Consider the following 12846-nt stretch of genomic DNA (forward strand, 5'->3'; position numbering starts at 1 on the left):
GGGTGTGTGGGGTTGGGGGGAATTGAAGGTACACACGTCATAATAGTCGACAGGACACTGACACCCTCCCCCCCCCCTCCCCATGTGGGCCAGGGATAGCCTACAAGAATTACTGATTGCCTAACGCAAGGGGCCTTCTTGGTTGGCAGCCTATTCATAGGTGAGTATACACGCCGGGAATATTGATGGTGTGTAGGACACCCTGGTCCAGCAGACCCAGGAACACACACACACACACACACACACACACACACACTGTTACCCATTACTTTAACATTTAGACTTTATTGGTCCTTCGACCTAATGCTAATAATTATGGTGGACTAAAAAAAAAACTAATATGAACCTTATAGCAAGACGATATAAAGGTAGATCTTACCCTTGATGGTCAACCATGTTTCTTCCATCCACATCGCATGTCGCCTTACTTTTTTTAAGCCACGAATCGATGGAATTACTTTCGGTTATCAGTTCTTTTATTTTCATGTTTCCTTAAAACGACACCTATAGTCAGGTATGCATTAGTGCTGGGGGACTAAAACGTGTATCCTATTCGTAATACTACCTGTTGATAATTGTGATAACTCACAACACACCAGCGCTGTCGATAATGAATATTATAATTATTCCTTGTTCTGGAAAGGGCGTCCTCATATCATTTCGTGCCGTGGTAAGAGAGACTGGTACATTTATAGTAACGAAACCACATCGTTACCATAATTCAACCTCATTAACGAAGTAGTTTGGTAGATTTATTTTTTTACTGGTGTCTACCAGTATTATCGGCTATGTTATTGGCAACACTCCCGATCCATTATTGGCCAGATCAATCAAGTAACATTTGGCGTACCTTTGAATTAACGATGAAAGGGTTCACGCTCATATGGATCAATAATAGTGAGTCACTTTTTTTTTGAGAAGGTTCAGGGTCGATACCAGCAGGTAGCTGTATAGAGTCTGTGGCTTCATCAGGGTCCCACGAGCCCTGGTCGACCGACGGTGGGTAACCGTGGGATGATGCAGGGCTGGTCCGAGGCTGCAGGGGAAAAACGAAAATATTAACGCCTCTTTATAACGAACGTACGGCAAGTTACTAGGCATTTAAGGTTAAAGTTTATCTTGTTTCCGTTATGTGTTAAACTTGATGCCTCGGTGGTTAAATGGAAGGTGAATTGAAGTAGTTGGGAATATCGTTCGCTGAGGTACCTGGTTGATGAGAAGAGGTTCTGCCAGGGATGTTGGCAGACAGTGGCTACGCCGCCACAGGACTCTTCAGTTACCGCGTGGTGTTGGCGAAGGGAGGGTGTGCGTCGCTCCTCCCCGTGCGGCGCTTGAAGCACACTTGACTGGCCTGACTAGCAAAGAAAGATACCATACGGCTGTAACACAGTACATGTCCCACGAACTCTGTATAATGATTTGCCTTGGTGAATAACCTGTATTTCAAGTAACGTAATTGTATTGGAAAACGCTTCTGTGATCAATATCTGAAGCGCTGAGACTTATTTGCATGTGATTCTCAGTATATCACATTAATGACACCACTGCCGTGCAGGTTGTGATTGGAATTATACATACGTGCAATTTTTGTCCTGGATTAAGCACAGCTGTGTTAAAAGCCTGAATAATCACTGGTAAGTATATCACTTTTTCTAGCTAAATGTTTCAGGAATGTGGAATAAGTTTTTTCATGGTAGCTATGGATCACATAGTATAACTTTTTGTAATGTTTAAACATCTATGAAAAGTTATACAAAATCATGTACTATGACCTTTGATATGACTTTTAACTCGTTTTTTATTTACAAGAGATTACTATGAAGACGATGACAGAAGGTAAGTACAGAAATCACGAATGAAATAACTACCCTAAAGTGATTTTATCTTTACTAATACCATAACACACCACAAAATCATGAATAACCGGTCCGTCCAAAGTCGTAAGGCTGTACTCTGGTTCCAAACGTTGCCTTGTTCTTACACCTGAGTGGATCTGTAAACACTGGGCATGGGTCGGCGCATTCGCACTGGGGACATTGTAGACATCAAGGAAATTGCCGACTTCGTTGACTGTTATGATTTTGCGTGATGGATTGGTCGGAATGGTTTGTCTTTTATGTTCTCTGTCATTGTTATCATTACATGTTACCTTGTAAGGATGATCTTGAAATAGCAAGATAGCTCACCAGACGCCACTGGATAAAGTGGACATTGCTGGGAGATTCATATAACTGATAAGAGATGCATTTCTCAGCTTTGCTAGAAGACACATCTGCAGTCCTGTGAGGGAACGTACTCACAACACTGGCCCTAGAAACACTAGCAGCGCCTCAGGAGACCCACTCATGGTGGTATTGTAAAACACCCAGAACACCATCAGGAGACAGAAACTGCTGCTAGGAGAGATTTACAACAGTACGTTAAACAATCAGTGAATCTGAAGTTACCGAGTGACAGCGTCATTGGGAAACAGCTCTGAAAAGTACAACAGCAGGAGACACAACATTGCTAGGAGGTAACTCATGATACGTTCACATCTTGTCTTCCAAACACAGCATCCCTTACGTATACCTTACATTTGTGTCCGGCGGCTTCCCTGTCGCCCACATCTTGGTCTCATAATCAAGCTATCATGTTCTTTTTGCTAAATCTGGCCGCTGGAGACCCCCCTACCCTGAGGTCTGTGTAAATACCACGTCCGGTCTGGCACACTTCGTAGATATTTGTCTGGGTCTTTTTATGATTCAGTCACTGAAAAGTCCATCTCGTTTGTAATGGCTTCAGGCATTGTAATTAATCATATTGAGCCTCGGATGTGATCTCTTATTGGACTTAGTGCACCGAGGGTAGAATTTTGTGGTCTTCCATTCCTGTCATGCTAGTTAAGTCATTTATTTCGAGTGTAGACTGGGCTCCATGCCTTAGAGGAGTTTTCAAGTATGAATTAAACCCCGTATATTCTCCTGAGACCACAACCTCGGGTTTGAGATAGATATTAGGTATCAGTGCGGGCTGAGAAACATCTTTGCACCTTTTTCTTAACGCAATCTCGTCTGTGTTATAGGTGGTATTAGTTGGGAGATTAAAGTTACTTCAAGAGCCTCATCTTCGCTCTACCTCTCAATACTAACAGTAGCTACAGCGTACTACGTGTTTAAATCTATTTGGGGAAATTTACAGTACCGCTTGGTACACTCAAAAGTCAGGAGACACTCACAACACGGTCAGGACACTGCTTGCCACACAACCAAGAGATGAGGCCCCTAGGGTGTAGAACTCCTCCCCCGTATCTTATAAATAGGTAATTACGCTAACGGTCAGAAGGAAAACTCACAGCAGTGCAAGGAGACGCATTTACATTTCTACCACAGGATACGTTTCCAAAACCACTAGGAGACACACTACTGCTAGGAGACAACCCGACAACAACGCTTGCAGCAAAACAGCATAACCAGGAGACATACTACCAACATTACCTGGAGACGCACTTCCAACAATACCAAGAGACATTTACCTGGAGATGCACCACCTACATTACTAGTAGACAATACCAGTAGTACCAGGGGACTTACTGACAACATTACCAGGAGACACACTAGCAATATTACCAGGAGGCTCACTAAAAGCTACCTAGAGACACACCAGCAACAATACCAAAAGAAACACGAACAGTATTACCAGAAAAAACACTGACAACATTACCAGGAGACATATTAGCATTGCCAGAGGACTTACTAACACCATCATAAGACATTATAACAGTATTACCACGAGACACACAGAGACACACAAGCAACATTGCTAGGAGACACAAGCAACAATGCTAAAAGGAAACGTTTGCTTCCTAAAGATGCTCGACGGCCAGGCTTTTAGTGTTGTGGATTTCGTTTTCTCTCCATGACTCTTGTGATTCTATAGAAACGTAAAATTCCAGGCTTGACATCAGAAACATTGGTAAAGGTAATAAATGTCTTTTCTAAAGTGACAGAGTCATTATTGTACAACATTTGGGACGGGAATGACTGTGGAAATGGCAGTACAAGTACTGATAAAAGTAATTCGTTACACACGAACTCACTTCCCATTGCGAATGTGGCGTTATCTGGTGAATCGAGGAACAAGGGAGAGAGAGAGAGAGAGAGAGAGAGAGAGAGAGAGAGAGAGAGAGAGAGAGAGAGAGAGAGAGATTCAGACCGAGTGTTTTACAGTTCACATTTCTTTTTTTTATTCAAACACTCTGGACACGCTACCTTGTCTTATCATCATGTATTGCACCACTGTAAGCCCTCGCGTCATGTTATACAATGTTTTTAGTGTGTATGAAATCAGGAAAAGTGGAATGCAGTCGTTCCACCACAGTCACTTAACGTAAGGGTTGGATGTTCTGTGATCCCTTTGATAGTGCTAGACAAGAGGAAGACGGAGGAAAGAAATTATATGACAGAATAACTTTTCAGCGTGATTACTGAGGTCATTTATGGTTGTATGTTTTTCTTGGTGTATTCAGAATTTCACTTGGCACGAACCAAGTTTAGATCGGTTGGTTCTTGTGGCCAAGTTAGGGAGTTCCTTTCCTTGGATGTGCGAGTTTACGTGCCCCATGGCAGGAACTAAGTGATCGGTTGGTTCATGTGGCCAAGGTAGGGAGTTCCTTTACGGAGAAGGCCAGGGTTAGAAAATTGCTCTAAAACCTGCATAACAGACCTTACGTCCATAATCCTAGGGTTCCTCCCGCGGCGGGCGGCCTCCCTCCTGTCTATCCTCAAGAAACGCTCACTCGGTACGGCAACAGAACAACCATGTAGGGTGTGAGTGAAGTCGTTGAGGTATATTGATAGGTATATATAATCTGATTTTCGCCATCTGTCTTCTGAGATGAGTTTTTCTCCATACAGACTCACTTTTGCCAGTGATACAAACCTCTGGGGGGTATCCTGCCCTGTAGCCTGTCGATGGGACACGCAAAACCAGAGGGAACTTGGTCCGCAAATTATCCAGAATTATCAAAGTTTTTCGTCTTTGTTCGTCTTCGTGCTTGCTTTCTCTCTCTCTCTCTCTCTCTCTCTCTCTCTCTCTCTCTCTCTCTCTCTCTCTCTCTCTCTCTCTCTCTCTCTCTGGTGCTTCATCTCCAGTGCTTGACGAAGTAATTAGCCCTCGAGCTCGATGGTGGGATTCTTGTGTGTGTGATGGCGGCGTGGTCTTTGAATTGATCCCTACAGGGTCGGGTCAGATACTTGGGCCGTCATGCCCAAGGGTCGTACTGTCGTGCTCAGAGACTCTAACGTTATGTTGAAGGGTCGTACTGTCGTGCTGAAAGACTCGACTTTATGCTGAAGGGTCGTACTGTTGTGCTCAGAGACTCTAACGTTATGCTGAAGGGTCGTACTGTCTTGCTCAAAGACTCTAACGTTCTGCTGAAGGGTCGTATCCTCATGCTTATTGGTCGTACCGTCGTGGTTATCGGACGCGCCATCTTTGCTGAAGGAGTCGGAGGCCTCTCGTGCGCAACAAACATTTTTCAGACTGATTTCTTAGCGGGAGAAGAAAAGTGCTACCCAACACACACGACAGGTAACTTGCAAACTGGTTTTGACACATCTTTCAAGGGATGCTAACACTGTTGTTTCGTTTATTTAGGATTGGAAACGACACGCATAATCGTGTCAGGGGAACTGGATACTCTTCGTCGTCACCAATGTAGCTCGACGAAGGATTGGGTTCTTGGGTAGGAGTACTTATCTAACGGGCATGACTTCGTCTAACCTCCCTTTGTATAACCGTACGTGCAGTTAACTTATCTCCCTCTCTAATAGCCTTGCCACTAGCTAATTGAATGTTTGTTTTTTTTTTTTTTGTTATATTTTATACACTATATGGATGAACCTTTTATGTAGCGTGATTGGCTTTTCAAATAGTTATTTCCCCTAAGCGGCAGGGCTTTGTCTGTCCTTCCTTATATAGCCTGTTCAATTCACCAGCCAGCCTCGGGGTCTTTGTATCGGATGCAGCCCGACTGGCCAGCCAGGCACACCGCAGTGAAGGAGGAGACCTTGGACGAGTTCTGTATGGTTTGGCCTCATAATATTGTCCCATTGTGTTTAGTAATCCCTTTGTGTCTTTTTTTTTTCTCTCTCTCTCTTACTCCAGATGGAATAGGATTGTGATTCTGGTCTCCCCTGCAATTTGGGTGAATTGCTACCTGCTGCAGCGGCTTTGCATATTACGGTAGCGTCATTTCTGTCTTGAGTTTTGAGTCTCCCGGTGATCCTTGGGGGGGCCGGGGCCCTTGTTGCAGTCAACCTGTGTGTGTGTGTGTGTGTGTGTGTGTGTGTGTGTGTGGCTCACCGCTGAACACTTTCATTGTTGGCTTCTGTTGACGCTTCTTTGTTTGACGTACCTTCCCCCGGTTTTCCCACCTGTTACACACACACACACACACACACACACACACTATAATGACTGAGGAAATGGTTAATGCGGACGGCACACATAGATTTAAAAAGTTCTTTGACCATAGAGAATGTTCAGGAGATGGGACCCCTTCAAGTACAAAACTCCCTCCCTATGCAGAGCCACTAGGGGATTAATACACGCGCGTGCATGATAAAAGATGAGTTTGGGGTGATTTGATCATATCCCTAAAGTATTTAAACCTGTTTTATGGTGTCATTAGTGAACATTTCTTCGAAAGGTGCAATGTAGAATAACCTGAGGCCATAGCATGAAATTATGCCGGAAAATTGTAAGGAAAGATGTAGAGATGTACCTTTATATAAAGTTCAGTGGATGAATAGAATAAAGTGAGTGATTTAAAAGTATGGTAGCAGGGAATGGTCAAGAGAGTCAAACGAGTGTAAACTATCCACCCCCCCCCCCCTTGCTGTACAAATGGGTAATTACATGATTGTTGTGCGGGCGGCCATCAGCAACTCGAGAGTGGGCCGTTTTGACAACTGCTTCTTTCCCTGCACGTCGAAACTTTGGAACTCTCCACCTTCCAGTGTCTTTCCCAATAACTATGACCTAGCACATTTCAAAAGACGGTTTTCTGTTTTCAGTTTCTCAAAAAATCGTAAATACTTTTATCTTGTCTTTTCTTTTTCTATATTTTTCTATATTTCAATTAGGGCCCGGCCTTGATGTGGAATTTTGTCCGTGACTGGAGCCTTAGATATAAAACACACACACACACACACACACACACACACACACACACACACACACACACACCCTTTTTTTTATATTTCACATTCGGTATTGGAATTCATTATATTTTATATTTTAACTATGTTATTAACATAGTGTCGAATTTTCTTCGTCGCGACAGGTGACACGTTCCCATGTGTTTACGTATTGCTGGTCTCAAATAACTAAACGGTACTTTTAGTGAAAGTCACAGCCACACGGTGGGCAAGCGGACCCCACCATCATTCTCCTCCTCCTCCTCCTCCCTTCATAGGCTGTGCTTGATCCATGGGAACCACTCTCTCTCTCTCTCTGCTCTTGGAAGCTGCACTTCTTCCTTTTTTTTTTTTCTCCCTTCATTTTTCTGGTTCATCTTGGGAACTGCCCGTGGAGCTGCCGCTGTAGGACTTGCCTCTTGCAGGAGGACTGCATTCTTCCTGGGAACTGGTTCATTCTAGGAGGCTTCTCTCTCTCTCTCTCTCTCTCTCTCTCTCTCTCTCTCTCTCTCTCTCTCTCTCTCTCTCTCTCTCTCTCTCCCTGAAAGTTGACTTTCTTTTCCGATTTCGTCTCGGGAACTGCGTTCTTCTTTCAGGGAGCTACTTTCCCTGTGAGACTGTTTTCTTCCCGGGAACATTCATTCTTGGGAACTTTTATTTTTTTTACTTTCGTGAGAGAGAGAGAGAGAGAGAGAGAGAGAGAGAGAGAGAGAGAGAGAGAGAGAGAGAGAGAGAGAGAGAGCGCTACATTTTTCTCTCGGGGACTACATTCTTTCTGGGGGGACTGCTTGGGGTTGGGGGGAGCTGCCCTCACCCAGAGGGTTGTCAGCGCTCTGATGACACTGCTGTGTTCCTTGAGGACTCGTTGAACGTGGTTCATCCGGATGGCTTCTTTTAACCTCTGAAGTGCTAACTGACACACTGACTCCGCACCACATATGGTAAATGGCTTCAGTCAACCACTGCCGCCCCTCACCTCCCGCACAGTATCAGTGGCAGTGGACATCAGCAAAGCATTGTACACTCTTTCCCATCACATCACCACACACACACGCACACACACAAGATACTCCCTTCATTGGTACTGCTCGAGACTGCATTCTTCGAAGGAACCGTTTCCTTAGGATTTATAGAGTCGTAATTCCCAGCGTGAGGTATATCAGTTGGTGATGGATGGCCCCTGTAGTGGATCGAGTCGTAAACCTTGCCTGTTGATGCTTACTCTGAACATAAAGGATTTGGATACGTTCTCGCTTCAGTGGGCACATAGCTTGCAGGAGTTCACTTGCCTGAGTTTAGTTGCAGTGGGTGGTGGTGGTGGGGGGGAAAGGGAGGACATTGATGTCAGTTGCGTATCTGACGAGTGACGATAGTTACTTGTCAATGACACGACAGTCTTTCCCCTCTTTTTCGTGTGCGTAATAATGGTGGAAGTTCAGAATTAACGACACGTATGTTTGTACGAAGTTCGAAAACATTTTTGGTGGCGGGTAGCGTGAGTCTTCGTTCGGCAGTGGTGGCTTCTGTTTTGTCACTGTGTTATAAGAGGAGGAGGAGGAGGAGGAGGATGTTATGTGAGATGTGATATGTAAATGAATGTCAGACATGAAACAGACGAACTGATTCACCGCTCTACATTGTGTATGTAGAAGCATCAACACGTTTACAAAAGCCATTCTCCCATAAAGGGCGAGCTCGAGAGAAAGCTGATAAAATGTTGTACAGAGCTGGCAAATGGAACATCCTCTCTTTTGTAAAGTTACGTGATGCCACACTGAGTGGAGCACCTCTTTTGGTGTAGGGGGGATGTAGTAGGAAGGGTTTGCGTTAACACAGTGGTGAGTAAGGGAAACATACAAGGGTCCTGCCGCATTAGATCTCCAAATTAATGGCGACTGTTTTGAGGAAGCTGAATTTTATGAGCTGCAGGATGGATGTGTCTACGTGTGACCTATTCCCCAAGGTAGTGATGATTCGTCCTCTTGAATGTCACTCGTTCACATTTTATACAGAGAACAAGTGCGCGTCTCTCTCTCTCTCTCTCTCTCTCTCTCTCTCTCTCTCTCTCTCTCTCTCTCTCTCTCTCTCTCTCTCTCTCTCTCTCTCTCTCTCTCTCTCGCACGCAGCCGACCTTGTGGGCGTTGTCGGTGGTGAGATGCTGGCACTGGTGTGTGGAGGGTACGCCCTGAGTATTACTTAACATTAAATCGATACCTTGGACTTGGCAGACGTGCGGAGTGTGAGTGATTGTATTAAATCTTTTACTGTGTGTCGGTATCGCTTCTTCATAAGGTGATTGGATGGCCTACCCGATCGTGAGTTAAGTGATACAATAAGGAAATATCATGGTTCCAATATTTTGAGTTATCTAAAGTATCTCTGTACTTATTTTTTTCCCCAGTGGTAGGCGACACACTCTAGAGTGTTATTGTCGTGAACTTTCACTCACTGCTGGTTTGATTTATAATTTTTTTTTTTTAATGAGATCGTGAGAGTGAGTTCTGAGGGAGGGGGACTCACTCCCACATAACAGAGACGCGATAACATTAATGACTTAACACGGATAATTTTTAGATGGCATCTTAGTTGTCAGTGGAAGTCCAGGTCGGTTTAAGCATCTTCGGCCGGAGTAGTGTCGATGGGAAACGAAGAGTGTTTATAAGTTTAAGAAAACTTCAGAAACACTCTCTGTATGGTTAGAGGATTTGGCACTTTTTTTCTTATTATTGGCCTGAAAACAGAAACATTTCTGTGTGTGTGTGTGTGTGTGTGTGTGTGTGTGTGTGTGTGTGTGTGTGTGTGTGTGTGTACACGAAAGTGAGCTACACATTCGCTTGTGGACTTAGACTTACTCAAGCGCGAACTCGTCAAGTTTCTCCAAATTAGGAGGCAAATTGCTGCTTTATCATCAAATGACTTCATGGCCTAAAACGGTTTTATGGTTCGGTATAAAAGCACGCACGCAGTCCGCTTTTGTTTCTTTTTTTCATTGTTGGATTTCTTAGCAGTCGGTAGTCAAGTAGAAATTATCGGTCCGTTATTAAGAGAGTATTATGGATGCAGTATCTATCTATCTGTCTTATATATATATATATATATATATATATATATATATATATATATATATATATATATATATATATATAGGGGAGAAAGAATACTTCCCACGTATTCCCTGCGTGTCGTAGAAGGCGACTAAAAGGGAAGGGAGCGGGGGCTGGAAATCCTCCCCTCTCGGTTTTTTTTCTTTTTTTTTTTAATTTTCCAAAAGAAGGAACAGAGAAGGGCGCCAGGTGAGGATATTCCCTCAAAGGTCCAGTCCTCTGTTCTTAGCGCAACCTCGGTATCGCGGGAAATGGCGAATAGTATGAAAAATATATATATATATATATATATATATATATATATATATATATATATATATATATATATATATATATATATATATATATATATATTCTTTCAATAATGAACCATCAGGCTGCTTCGCTTCTTTTGTTTTTTTTATCACTGCAATGTGGTGACGCCCTCGAGCAGCAGCAAGTGTATTCCGGAGAAAGTTAACAGGTTTGCCCGCTTGAGTTGACTTCCCCCTGGCCGGCAGGTCCTTGAGTGATGCTGCAGATATTGTCTGTCGGAGAGGGTTCATGTTTTAGCCTTGGCCTCCTGCCCTTGCTCGCCGCCTCGCTCTCCTTGTGAATATTGAACACAAAACCTCTCGCGTAATCACGTATTTCCCACAATAGTAATGCAGAAATTATATATATATATATATATATATATATATATATATATATATATATATATATATATATATATATATATATATATATATATATTATCCCTGGGGATAGAGGAGAAAGAATACTTCCCACGTATTCCTTGTGTGTCGTAGAAGGCGACTAAAAGGGGAGGGAGCGGGGGGCTGGAAATCCTCCCCTCTCGTTTTGTTTTTTTTATTTTCCAAAAGAAGGAACAGAGAAGGGGGCCAGGTGAGGATATTCCCTCAAAGGCCGAGTCCTCTGTTCTTAACGCAACTTCGCTAACGCGGGAAATGGCGAATAGTATGAAAAAAGATACATCCCTGGGGATAGGGGAGAAAGAATACTTCCCACGTATTCCCTGCGTGTCGTAGAAGGCGACTAAAAGGGAAGGGAGCGGAGGGCTGTAAATCCTCCCCTCTCATTTTTTTTTTTTTAATTTTCCTAGAGAAGGAACAGAGAAGGGGGCCAGGTGAGGATATTCCCTCAAAGGCCCAGTCCTCTGTTCTTAACGCTACCTCGCTAATGCGGGAAATGGCGAATAATATGAAAGAAAAGAAAAGATTTATATATATATATATATATATATATATATATATATATATATATATATATAAATTGTCTTGTGCTTAGTACAACAGGTGCCGCTTAGAAACCCTTTTAGCAACTTTGTCCTGCGTGAACGAAACAGCTTCAATTTCATCGAGGAAATCTGTGTTTCACGGGCGATATCTTTTGCTTGTCTGTTTGACGTATTATCGTCTTCATTAGATTTTGTTTTTCATATATATATTTTTTTTTCACAATCTGTCGCGATTTATGTCGAGGATGGACATTTTATTTTAATTCCTCCATTCTTTTTTTTTTTAAGATGTTGTTAGTATTGTCGTTGTTGCTTGTGCAGTGAGGGAGTCATTAGTTTTAATCCCCTCGTGTTGTGAAATATATGTGGACATGACTCTCATGTTTAAGTTCTAGAATCTAGTCGTTGCTCGTTGAAGTTAACGACGATCTTCGTTTTATGAATGTTACCAACCCACGTCTGATTTTTGTTTTGTTTTGGCTTTGTTGTTCGAGAAGTAGTTATTATCTGTCTCATGTTTTGACACATTATTGGTTGGCTTGTTTATGATTGTGCAATCTCATTTGCTCCCTTGCAAACGATCGAAAAATAATTCGTATGTGCTGTTTTAAAAGCTGGCAATTTGAGCTCTGCAGTCTCCGCCCCTTATTAATGTGCAAAGTAGCGTATATTGTATTCTCTATTGTTTTAAGAAAAAATTGCTTGGTGTTTGTAGGCTGTCTGGCTTCCACCGAGACCACAGGATATTTGGCTGGCTTCCACTTTGAATCCCAGGCTGTTTGGCTGGCTTCCACTTGGACTCCAGGCTGCCTGGCTTGCTTCCACGTGGATCCTAGGCTGTCTGGCTGGCTTCCACCTGGACTCCAGGCTGTCTGGCTGACTTCCACCTGGACTCCAGGCTGCCAGGCTGGCTTCCACCTAGATCCTAGGCTGTCTGGCAGGCTTCCACCTGGACCCCACCCAACGCTGCCTGGCGTTCACCCAGGATCGTAGGCTGGCTAGCTTCCATTTGGACTCCAGACTACCCGGCTTCCACCTTGAGGTCTGGGTCAGGGAGGGAGGGTCAGCGGTGTCGAAGGCGAGTTTGGTGCAGCAGTCGACTACACACCCAAACGTCTCAAGGTTGGAATTAATCATGGCCTCTGGGAGGGTCTTATTTTTATGTACACTTTGGTATATTTACCGAACCTTATTGTGGGTATGTTTATTGTTGCAGCGCCGTTGCGCTTTGCGTTACAATGTTGTTTCATCTCTCAACATTTGCTCTTTTGCAAGCTGGTCGGTCGGTCGGATTCAGCCGTGAATGGGATCGAACCAAAGT

General features: G+C 43.5%; 1 protein-coding gene across 6 annotated transcripts in view; it reads left to right on the top strand.

Annotated features, from left to right (window-relative positions):
- Positions 1-1271: 1271 nt before the first annotated feature.
- The window catches only part of Cad88C (cadherin 88C), a 313587-nt gene continuing 302012 nt past the window's right edge, over positions 1272-12846 (top strand). For all 6 annotated transcript variants that reach the window (XM_071691381.1, XM_071691383.1, XM_071691384.1 and 3 more), the window contains exon 1: positions 1272-1634. The gene's annotated coding sequence lies outside the window, so the exon portion shown is untranslated. The remainder of the gene's footprint in view (positions 1635-12846) is intronic.

Source organism: Panulirus ornatus, chromosome 50 (genome assembly GCF_036320965.1).
Source record: "Panulirus ornatus isolate Po-2019 chromosome 50, ASM3632096v1, whole genome shotgun sequence".
In the NCBI taxonomy this organism is placed as follows: domain Eukaryota; kingdom Metazoa; phylum Arthropoda; class Malacostraca; order Decapoda; family Palinuridae; genus Panulirus; species Panulirus ornatus.